Raw genomic sequence first — 12,746 nt, 5'->3', positions numbered from 1 at the left:
GGGGGTGGTGCTACACTGTTAAACAACCAGATCTCTTGTGAAGGAGTAGAACAAGAACTCACAGGGAGGGCACCAACCCATTCACAAGGGATCCACCACCATGACCCAAACACGTCCCACTAGGCCCCACCTCCTACACTGGGAATCACATTTCAGTATGAGATTTGGAGGGGATAAATGTCCAAACCGTATCACTAGGGGATGGAGAAATAAGTGGTGATATATCCAAAAATGGAATATTACTCAGCAAATAAAGGGAACAAACTATTTATGTATAAATGAATCTCAATTGTTTTATCTTAACTGATAGTATCTAGACATACTATATGAGTCAATATATATGATATTTTGGGGAAAAAAAATCACTGTAGGGATGGAAAATAGTGTTTACTAAGAATTAAAAGGAAGCAGAAGGCCAGGTGTGGTGGCTCACATCTGTAATCCCTTGACCTTTGGGAGGTCATGGCATGAGGATCACTTGAGACCAGGAGTTCAAGACCAGCCAAGCCTGAGCAATAGAGTAAGACCTCATTTCTACAAAAAAAAATTATAATAAATTAGCCATGTGTAATGGCTCATGTTTGTAGTTCCAGCTACTCGGGAAGCTGAAGTGGGAAGATCACTTGAGCTCAGGAGGTAGAGGTGGCAGTCTGCAGAGATTGCACCACTGTACTCCAGCTTGGGCAACAGAGTGAGATCCTATCTAAAAAAAAAAAAAGAGAATGAAAGAGAAAGAGAAAGACAGAGAGTGAACAGAAGGCTTAAACAGAAAGAGGTATTATGAGAAAAACTCATGAGTTGATAGAACTGTTCTCTTTCCTGTTGGTGGTGTTAGTCACATTACTTAATTGTGAAAAATCATACAACTGTATACCAAAAGAGTAATTTTTAATTCAAATTTTGTAAAAACTGGCTGAATATCAGTTAAAACTAATACTTTGTATTTTTTAAAAACAAAACAGAAATAAGATAAACTGAAGTGTTCAAACACTATCTTTAAATGCCAAACTAAATTGACTTTTTGAGACGAAGCTGGTTTGCCTGCCAAGCCTGAGACTCTAATTTACTAGTTGATATAGTGAGGCTATTCAGATAAATGCAAAATGAGGCAAATAAGGTTATTTTGGTGAGTGAGAAGACTATGGCTGATGCTTACTGACTTTGCATCTTACTGAATTTGCATCAGTACTTTTGAACATATGGATATTGTCATTCTTTGCAATATGAAAATTACTGATAGGTGAAAATCTAAGTAATTTCATTTCTCTCAATGAGGGTTTCTGGAAAATAATGTCAGATTTTCATTTTACTTTATATATTTCATTTTTATAAATGACTAAACAAATGAACTAAAGAAAACTAAAATTGGTTAGGATTGTGTCATTTTTTAATGGTATTTCCTAAAATAACTGTGGAAGCAAGTTTAGTAACTGTTACCATACTCTCCTCAGTTGCAGGATGTTTGAGTACCTCCTGGCTGAAAATTTCCACAGACTGAAGAGATATGACTAGCCCAAGGTCACGACTTCTCTCCAAGGAAGGGCCATATCCAGTGAACGATCAATAAAGGAATTTAAAAGCCTAGACCCCTTGCCTCACAGCAAAACAACTGTGAAAGGCTCTTGAGCACTAGACCTCAGCTTGGGGTCAGCTGAGGCTTTTGTAGGAATTCCGTCAGAGATAAACTTCTTCCTTTTACTTACTTTCTGTTTTTTGTTTGTTTGTTTGTTTGTTTTGACGAGTCTGGTTCTGTCGCCTATGCTGGAGTGCAGTGGCACTATCTCGGCTCACTGCAAGCTCCGCCTCCCGGGTTCACGCCATTTTCCTGCCTCAGCCTCCCAAATAGCTGGGACTACAGGCGCCCGCCACCACGCCCAGCTAATTTTTTTGTATTTTTAGTACAGACGGGGTTTCACCGTGTTAGCCAGGATGGTGTTGATCTCCTGACCTCGTGATCCACCCGCCTCGCCTCCAAGAGTGCTGGGATTACAGGTGTGAGCCACCGCACTCAGCCTTTTTTTTTTTTTTTAAATGTTCCTAGATATTGATCTGAAGGGTGGTCACTAATGCATTTTCTAAATGCAAATCTCCACATCAGAGTCTGTTTTCTTAGGAATCTGACCTATAGAGTTGGCTCCAGAAAGGGTTTGAGGAGGCAGACTCTGAAAGGAGATATTGGAGCTATTTCACCTTCTGACGGGCTGCAGATGAGGAATCCAGCCGTGATGGCATGTGAAGTGCTGGGAGACCTGGCATGCTGCAGTAATGTGATTGTTAAAACTTCACAGGCGGAAGGAAATTCATTGGCAGGTGCAATGTTTCAGGCTGAGAAAATGATTTCAGAAATTATAGAATTGGATGGGGTATATAATGTGCTGGAGAAAAACAATGCAAGACTGAGGTTGATTAATCACCAATGAAACATGAAGTGTGAAAGTCCTGGCAGCAAATAAAGACGTTCTCATCTCCCATAATTGAAAGGTTGAAGAAGGCGAGGATGAAGTTCATATTTTAACCTTTACAGGCAGAAGAGGTTGAGAACAGGTTGAATTTTCAATCCTGGAAGGCCTTGATTAGGAAGGAGTGAGATCTTGAAATGTGAGATAGGGACACTCACGTTGATGCATTTGAAACTTAAATTACTAGATTCCACTTCAGTCTTTGACCTTCACTGGTAGCTCACTCCCTTCTATTAAAGGCTAGCACTCCCTATGCTTAAAGATGATGGAAATGATTGTTTCTTGCAATAAAATACAAACTCTATCAGAATTTATTGCCATCTGCTCTTCTGGCCACCAGTATGTCTCAATATAACCTGACAAGGAAAGTCCTGGGTCTTTTGGAAGAGAAAAAGACCAACCTCAGAGGAGCTACAGAGCATATATCAGTATAGAACATATATCAGCAACATATATCAGTAGGCTGCGATAGAGGATGCATGGGATTGGATCCTGAGAGTACTGAATCAAGGAGGATTTATAAAAAAAAAAGTTTATTAATATTGGGAAAGTCTTCTATAATGTAAAATTTCACACCCTAACAAAGACCCAGGAAATAATGATATCATGTTATTAGGAGGACTCTCAGCAGTGTGAAGAAAGTGATAGACCATATTATATGCAAGAGAGGTGCCAGAATTCTTATCAAAAGTAGTAAAAGAAGGGATTCAGAAGGTTCAGAGATGCATGCTAGAGGAATATACTGTGTAAGTCACCAGATGACTGTTACACGTGACATCTCAGAGGACACTGGATTTACTGGTGATCTGGAATACAATGATGAGAAAAGGACCAATATAACTGAAAAACTCAGTGATGGCCATCTTTTGTAAGCCAGGGAAGATGGTGGAAAATTCTCTCATAGAACTAGGTTCATTGGTAACAAGGGAGATCCCAAAATAATAGAGGCTAACTGGATATGCTTAACCATCAGCAGGAATGTGTGCACAATTGCTGTAATAAGCAGCAAAATCAAAGTGGAAGCCAGGAGACTCTGGCCCACAGAAAGCTATTCAGTTCCTAGGGGTAGGACAACAAAGATTGTTTATCAATTGTAATAATAAAATATATTTAAGGATGAGTGACCTGGAGCATGAGGGCAGCTATCTCAATAAAATGTCACAATAGTTTCTGGACCTGAGCCAAATCTCAGATCTGGAAATCAGATTTTGATTGGCCAAAAAAGAAGCTAGGTCTTGATAAGGAAGTACTCTGCAATACTATGGCAAGTGTATATGGCAATGACTTCCTCTGTTTTCTTCCAAAGCAACCTATGACCGGACCGGCTTCATGGGCCTATCATTCGCCTCTGCACTCAGAAGCGTTCTGTGCTTGGTTTAGTGCTCTACTGTGATTATCATGAAATTCTTATTAATTTTTTCTTTGACTCTGTTTTTTTTAATTACCAAACAAATTTATTTCTCAGAGTTCAAAACATTATGTGAGAAGATTTCGTGGCCTAGATAGAGATCCAGCTTCTTACGCCTAAAACTCAAATTCAAAGTGTTTCATTCATGTCCCTGCAAAGGACATAATATCATTCACAGAAAACCAAATACTACATGTTCTCACTCATAAGTGGGAGTTGAACAATGAGAACATATGGGCACAGGGAGGGGAATATCACACAGCGGGGCCTGTTGGGTGGTGGGAGGCAAGGGGAGGGATAGCATTAGAAGAAATAAATACCAACTGTAGATGATTGGTTGATGGGTGCCGCAAACCACCATGGCACATGTATACCTATGCAACAAGCGTGCACGTTCTGCACATGTATCCCAGAACTTAAATATAATAAAAAAGAAAAAGAAAAAAATAAGAATTCATACAAGGTAGAGGTTGAAAAAAAAATTCAAAATACTGTGGGTCGAAGTAGTAGATTATGAACATAACCATCCTCACTGCCACTGCCACTGCTGTAGCTCTTGCCATCAGGATGGAAGGCAACACTGTTGATAGGTCCAAAGTGCCCCTTGACTCTTCTGAACTCTTCTTCAAAGGCCAAATGGAAGAACCTGGACTCAAACTTGCCAAACCTGGTGGAGGTTGTGGTTACATCCGTGGCTTCCTGACCACTGCCCAGCACAACATGGTCATAGTTGGGGGAGAGGGTAGTTGAGCTGATGAGACGTTCTGTTCAGAAAGGCTTCTGATGTTGAAGAGTTGTAGAGTCAAAAAGCTTGGCTGTGTTGTCTTTGGATGCAGTGACAAACATGGTCATGTCCGTGGATAAATAGATGTTGCTGATCTGCTGGGAGTGCTCCTTAACATTCACCAACACCTCTCCAGGCTTGGCACTATACTGGTTAAGCTCTCCACTCTCATGGCCTGCAATGATGCAGTCCTCACAGGGCACTAGTGATTTTAGAGTTATTGCAAGGGATCTTCTGGTAGGACTCATTGTTGTCAGTCTGGCTCGGATCCTGCAGGTCAAATAAGCTCACAAAACACTGATAGCTTTTCTGCTTCTCTGTGGAGAATATGATGATATTGCCCCCAAAGTCAAAACTGCAGATCCACACAGCTGAATTGTTCTTGAGTAGGGCCAGCTGTTTCCCTGTTTCACAGGCCCAGAGATGACAGCTATTGTCAGCTGAATGGACGAGGACATGCTTGGTGTCCCAATCAGCATCCACATACCACACAGCTCTGGTATGGCCCAGGTAGATGCCCAGCCTCTCACCATTCACAGAGTACCATGCATTAACGATAGGTTCCTTGGCCGCGGTGAAGAGGAGGTCTCCTTCACAGTTATACTTCATCTGCCTAATGAACCACTCATGGCCCTACAGTAGGACCAGCTTCATCCCAGCAATGATGCAAGGAAAGCTGCAACTGATTCTGTGTTTTATATGTCTGATTTAACAAAGACTATGTATGCAAGCAGAGGAGATTGAGTAGGTACCATCTGTGTGCTTTCCGATTCTTGTCATTCCATTTGCACATAGTATCACCCCAGGAGCACGGAAATTCAGTGGGTCAAGGAAGCATGGGAATTCATTGAGACTCCGAGTGAGAACAAGTGTGTTGCACTTATGACTACATAATGTGGTCCTGAAGGCCACATTTTCCAGTTGAATCAAAACTTGCTTTAAACACAGAAGGAAGGCAGTTACATTCTAAGAAAAACAATGTCCAGGGAGCCCTTTTATCTCCTTCCTTACTCTTGTTATTTGCCTGCATTCATCAACCACTTATGCTGAAAATAATGATGTAGAAGAAAAGAGAGCAACTTACGTCCTTTCCTTTAGACATTCCTGACTCATAGTAACCTGAAGGTAGAAACTGTTGGTAGAATGTGTGCATATCAACAAGTAAAATTAAAATGGTTGGGTTTTATGGAGCATCTCCATTTCTGAAAAGAGTGAGGTATATATACATGCATGAGTTAGAAAATAAGAATTATGTCATTTTGGCAATTCCTCATATGAATTAAATGTTCTCATATTTGCTTTTAAAACTAGCATTGCACAATATTAAGGTGAACAGTATTTCACTTTAAATATGAGAACATTTAAAAGAAGTATTTGGGAATACTTCTTCAACCCATATTCTAAGTAATGTAAAAGGCTTCCAGCTTTAAGTAGGACCCAGAGCAGAAAAGATGTCTGCATCAGGTCTAACCTGTGGAACATATAGCTAGAAAGGACACAGCTATGGGTTCATGGGAAGTACCCATAGAATAATCACAACATAGACCCATAGCATTCAGGATTATCTATAGTGAAGAATAATAAACACTTTTGAAAAATAGCTCCTTGTGAGCTATTGAACCCATTAAAAAAGAGAGATACCAGTTAGCCAGAATTTTCCATTAAAAGTTGTATTCTATCAGACACACCAAGTCACAGTACAATGGAAATAATAGATTAGGCATGACTAGAGGCAATAAAAGGGTTATGCAGACATAAGTAAGATGAGCAAGTGGTCCAGACCCCCATGTTTTCTGACTCTCTTGAACCAGCTTTTCCCTCAGTTCACAGCTATAGCCTAATGGGGGATTTTATAACCAGCTGATGGAGGAGAGAAAAGTCAAAATTGGTTTAAGGATAAAATTTGGTTCAGATCAATCTTAATGGGAAGAACTGTATGTGGTTCTCTCGGTAATCCACTTTGTACGGAAAGAAAAGTAGTTTGAAATAGAATTGTCATCAACCCTAAGGGAGTATCAAATAACCTAGTTGCTTAGTCAGGTGCTTAGAAGAAGAAACATTGATAAATCAGAGCTAAAAAGGTCAGAGGCAAAGCCATGTGGAGAAATCTGTAGGCATGGGTACAAAGAACTTTGCAGCAGTCAGCTAGTTGATGCTAGTAGCCTTTGTCATTGGCCATTAATGGAGAAAGTAGCACAGTGACAGATAAAGGCTAACAGCCTGGGGTCCACTCCACAAAGTTAATCAAGCTACTGCTGCTAAAAAATGTCCAACTTGCAAACAACAAAGACTTAAGCTCAGTTCTACCCATGGCACCATCTTTTGAGGGGTTCAACAAGAAGTTTGGTGGCCGGTTGCTTACATTAGACTATTCCAGACTGGAAGAGACAGTGATTCATCTTTACTAGAATTTACACACACATATTCAAGGTAAAGTTTGGCCTAATGTGCTATTAGGGCCTCAGTAAGCATCACTCTCCCTGGGTTTAAAGGGTATTTGATCCACTGCACAGGATCCTATACAGTATTGCACAAAAAGCAGTCTATCGCAAAGGCCATGTGGTGGTAGCCACATAACCGCTGACTCCATCCATACAGCACCGACCAGAAGCTGCTGGCCTGATAAAACAATGAGACATTCTACAGAAGATACAACTGAAGCACCGTCTTGGAGATGAGATCCTGAAAGGACAGAAAACCATGAACTAGAACAAAATAATACCCTAAACCAGTGACCAATAATTTGCCTTCATGTCCTTGTAAGGCAGAATAAACAAGTCCAGAAACAAAAACATAGACATAGAAATGGCTCCACTCACCAACACATCTAGTAATCTACTTATTTTTGCTTAAACATCCCATGGACTCTGAATTATGTGGTTTGTTTATAGGTCCAAATCCTCATGCCAAGAGACCACCAGACAAAATGAAAGAGTCACCATTCTGGGAGGGATAATAGACTGACCATCAGGAGTAGGCAGGCCAAATAAGTGGGGATAAAGAAGAATATGTTTGGCAATTAGATGAGAGCCCCTGTTGTGATGCTAGCCCAATTTTTAACAAAAACCAGAAAATACAACAGCCCTGGTCTGAGCAGATCATGGTGACTAGTGGCTCAAATCTAATAGATATAAAACTCTGGACCATCCTTATAGTTAAGGCATCCAAGTCAGCACAGCTTACAGAAAGGGTCAGGGGAATGTCTAGTGGTTGATATAGGAGGGAGACAAAGAATATCACTTGCAGCCTCAGAAAAAGCTGCAGTAAAGTGAGAATAGAAAGTCTGTGATTTATCTCACCATTTTCTCCTATTATATACTTCTCCAGGAGAAGTGGCACACAAAAATCCTGAAGGAGCTCTCTAAGAACTTATGTGATACATGTAGAACTGCACAGGGCAAGCAATGGATGGTAGTGTATGCCTTGGTGAGCCATGCAGGTTACCTGCTGCACCCCAGGCCTGAAACACTCATTTTCCCAGCTTTTCGGGAGTGTTGGCAGCTGACAATTCTCTCCTGAGTTCCTCTCAGGTCATCATTCTCAGATGAAGAAAGCAGTTCGTCCAGAGTCAAGTTCTCTTCCTGGGAGCAGCCCAGGAATAATGACTGGTTACAGTAGAGTATTGATATGGCTTGACTTTATCCCCACCCAAATCTCATGTTGAATTATAATTCCCAATGTTGGGGGAAGGAGGTGGTGGGAGGTGATTGGATCATGGGGGTGGATTTCTCCCTTGCTGTTCTCATGACAGTGCGTGAGTTCTCACAAGATCTGGTTGTTTAAAAGTTTCTCCTCTCACTCTCTCTCTCCTGTCTCCATGTGAAGATGTGCTTGCTTCACCTTCACCTCTACCATGATTATAAATTTCCTGAAGCCTCCCCAGTCATGCCTCCTGTACAGCCTGTGGAATGGTGAGTCAATGAAGCCTCTTTTCTTTATAAACTATCCAGACTCAGGTAGGTCTTCATAGCAATATGAGAATGGACTAATAGAACATAAAAGCTTGTCTTGCTTTCCTTGATTAAAGACAACTCTAAAGAGGCATCCAAGCAAAGGAGCTCCCTGTGCTATCAGCTGAGGCCTTTTTATGACTGCACACCTTTCTACTCAGTTGTACTTCTTTTGATCTCCTATTATGTACAATAAACTTCCTGCAAATCTGTGTCTGAGAATGTTTCCTGGAAAATCTAACCCGTGACCCTGCCCAAATATTCAACACCACTGTTGCAAATCCCAAAAAATAAGGGAAAGGATAGGAGAAACATTTTGCAGATACACAGATTGCTGTAGCATTATCCAACTATATAGAGCTATAGCTTTGATATAAAATAGTGTGTATTGCATATAAAAACTCCAGACAACAGTATAGCTAAACTAAATTACCAGACAAATAAATTCCTTTCCTCATCATTGATTTAATAGGAAAAATAACATGGGAGCTGAGGAAAGTTCCATTTATATGCGATGTAAATGAAACTGAATAAAGACTTTTATTTCTTTATGAGATGTCAAATTAAAAAGCTGATAGGAGCTGTAAATGAACTGAAACAGGATGAAGAGGGTAAAAATCCCACACTATTTTTTCATTGCTGGTTACATAAACATTACAAGGATTATCAGAACTAGGCATTATTTAACAAGCTGATCATAAGAAAGCAGAAATAAATGAACATTAATTGCATTGGAATTTGAAGTCAAATATAGAGGAAATATTTTAGGAAGATGAAGCAATACAACTGATCATGTTAAAGTAGCTAAAAATCATGTCCATACATATGTCTTTCTCAGATTTCCAGATTATTAATGTGATTCCTGTAACACTGGCATTTCCCTCTGCTGAGAATCATAACAGTTTTTTTACTTTTGAATGTTCTCCTAGAATAGCTTCTCAGACAGAATCCTAATTGTATTATCAGATTCGGCATAAACTGTATCAGGCATAAATATAATTTAGTCATAATCCTAATGACCTAAATAGTCACTTTAGCTGGGACCCAATGATGATTTTATCTCAGCATCATTTATTATTCAGTGTTTTTACCTCTAAGTAGAGAAACCTTCTTTCTTTTGATTACAATCCTAATATTTTTTTCAATAATGGTTTACTGTCCCTTGGGTATACCAGAGAAGTCACCTGTCCTGCAGGATACCTATGCTTATATGAAAAAAAATGAGAAGAGAAAACTACTTTTGTATTTTGATTGCAATTCTATCACATTAGTGGACAAAATTATTCTAAAATCAGCATACATTAAATACTTTACAGCTATGCTTAATGTGACCTAGGTTCTTATGTAGCACTACCTCAGGCAAGTTACCTACGTTCTCTTAGTCTCCTTCACGGTAATAAAAGTATCACAATTGTATTAGGTCCACCTTAAAGACCATCTAAGAAACACTTATTAATTAATATAAATGAGTGAGTCTTAAATTAAGGTTCTCAGTAAAAAACTAATAATGGTAACAATAATAATAACAGCTATGTTGACAAGCCAGTCAAAGAAATAACAGTAACACATAATTATACCATAAGTTTCATAGGCTATTTTAAGTGAAATGGAAGAGGATAGCCAGTTTCACATGCATGGCTAGCATAATAAAACTATCTTTCTTTTTTGGGATCCAACAGTTGACTTTGACTCTTCTCTGAGCATCAGTGATGTGAAGTAGTGCATATTTTCTGAGGCCCTCTAGTTTTACCTTCCCTCACAGTGGAAAGAACATCAAGCCTTATAATGCAATTGAGATCTTCCTTAAAAAAAAAAGCCTTAGCTCAGTGACTGATCATACAATTTGTTGACAAAAGGAACTTTCTTAAGATAAATATTAAAATTGTTTGAGTGCTTGTTTTCCATTTTGCACACTACTCAGAGGTTGTGCTTATTTTTTTGCATTGGCGTAAGACCATTTGTTTATTTCATAACATCATCGGGTTGCTATTGTATTATCTCTATTTTCACTTCAATCCAACCAAGGGGAAACTTCTAATCAATGGCTCATAGATCATTGTATTCTGATGCCAGAGCCATGTAGCATTAATGGTTAGAGAAGTTGTCAGTTCAGCCTTCAGTCTTAGGTCTTAAGTAGACTTTTTTAATGCCTCATTACCTTGGGAGTACTGCCTAAATATCTTTTTTCTCCTTTCATTTATTCAATGTTTCTCTAAGCAGTGTGTGTTCAGGTAGTATTTTTTAATACAGTGGCCTATGAAAACAACAACAAACCACTTGATCATTATTTGAATATCCCAACCCAAATAGTACACTTTTACCTCTGCCCTGCACCAGCATGATTATTCTCTGAAGAAACTTAACTACAGACTGTAGTTTCTGAAAAGGCTGCCAACAGTAATTAGATGGTGAAAAACTGATTAAACTTAATGAACAGTGAAGCCAACCAGTTGACAAAACCACCTAATACCAAGGTGTCCTTTATATTTAAGAGTGAAGTCACTCTTAAATATAAAAGAGAGCTGAGGATCACCGAACCTTTGATGAAGGTTCTAATGTAAAAGACACCAAAAGAAACAAAAAATAAAAATGAAATAAAGGAAAATAGCTATACACAGAGAATAATAACTTCAAAAAGAAAAAGAACAAACTATAATTGATATTGTCCATGAGAAAAGATATTACACACATGAAATAAAAAAGGAAGGTTTAAAAAGTATAATCATAAAAAAATGAAGGAAGTCTTGGTAATTAAATATAAGATTACATAATTTTTAAAATGTCAGTAGATGTTTGAAAGATATACTTGAAATCTGAGTCAGAAAATAAGATTTAAAAGACAAAGACATGAACAATAGGAAAGAAGAATTAACAATATCAAACTCCAGGAGGTTGAATATCTTGCTAATAGGATTTCCAAAAAGAAGAAAATAAAATTTGGAGGGGATAAAAATTATCAAAGAAATAATACCTTTAATAAAAAGCCCTTCCCCAGCACACATATCACGTGATTTTATGTTTCCAGGTATAAAAAGAGGATCCTAATTGATTTCAGAGAGAACAAAAAGTGAGTAAATATGGAGGAATAAGAGTTAGAGTCATTCAACATAATAAGAACAACAATGGAAATCAAAAGACATTGAATAATGCCTTAAAAATTCTGAACTTAAATATTTTCCAATCTTAAATTTAACCCTGTATTGTCTTTATGCACGAACCAAGTATGAGGATTTTTAAAAATAATTTTCAAACCTGTAGGTTCTTATAAAGTATATCTCCATTACACTTTTTTCCCAGAAAGCTACTTGTAAATGTATTCTGCCAAAAATAAGAAAATAAATCGAGAAAGCTGATGACCTGGGATCAAAACCACATAGGAGTCTCAATTCCCAGAATGAGGGCAAAAGAAAAAATGTAAGGTGAGACTTGTTAAAAGCAACAAGTCTACAATGAAATAGAAGTATAAAGGGCTTCCAGGAGAGAGATCTCCAATAATAAAAATGGAAATAATGGAGTAAGTTATATATTTGTAGCTATATTAAAAGAAACTTTTACAGTTTTCTTCTCAGCTCCTCTTGCAGATGGACTAGAGATAGCTAATTAAAAAGCAAGTGGGTTTTAAAAATAAAGCAATTATAAGTTATTTGATACTTTCTGTGCTACTCAGAGTAGTAAGGTATCATCTTTTTATGTTACATAATAAAAAATAGCAGCTATAATTTTTTAGCGTCTTCTATATGTGAGGCATATTTAAGAAGGAAATTCTGCCATTTATGACAACATGAATGAAGCTAGAAGACAATATGCTAAGTGAAATATGCCCAACACAGAAAGACAAACACTGCTTGATTCTGTTTATACGAAGTATCTATAATGTTAAGCTCAAACAAGCTAAGAATGCAATAGTGGTTTCCAGGGTTTAGGGGAAGGGGGAATTGGGAGTTATTCAATGGGCATACAGATTCAATTACACAAGATGAATAAATTCTAGAGATGTACTCTACAACATTATGCCAATAGTTAACAATAAAATATCGCAAATTTCAAAACTTAAGAGGGTAAATTTCACTTTAAGTGTTCTTATTACAATCACAAAAACAGAAACTAAGACAAATGGACACAAGAAAGCTTTGGGAGGGGTTTAA

At 38.2% G+C, this 12,746-nt stretch overlaps 1 pseudogene; it reads right to left on the bottom strand.

Annotated features, from left to right (window-relative positions):
- Window positions 1–4,163: 4,163 nt before the first annotated feature.
- On the bottom strand, window positions 4,164–5,305 carry LOC110742893 (annotated as a pseudogene).
- Window positions 5,306–12,746: the final 7,441 nt, after the last annotated feature.

This window comes from Papio anubis, chromosome 4 (genome assembly GCF_008728515.1).
Source record: "Papio anubis isolate 15944 chromosome 4, Panubis1.0, whole genome shotgun sequence".
NCBI classification, from domain to species: domain Eukaryota; kingdom Metazoa; phylum Chordata; class Mammalia; order Primates; family Cercopithecidae; genus Papio; species Papio anubis.
The sequence above is the reverse complement of the archived record's forward strand: the minus strand, read 5'-3'. Positions and strand labels throughout refer to the sequence as shown.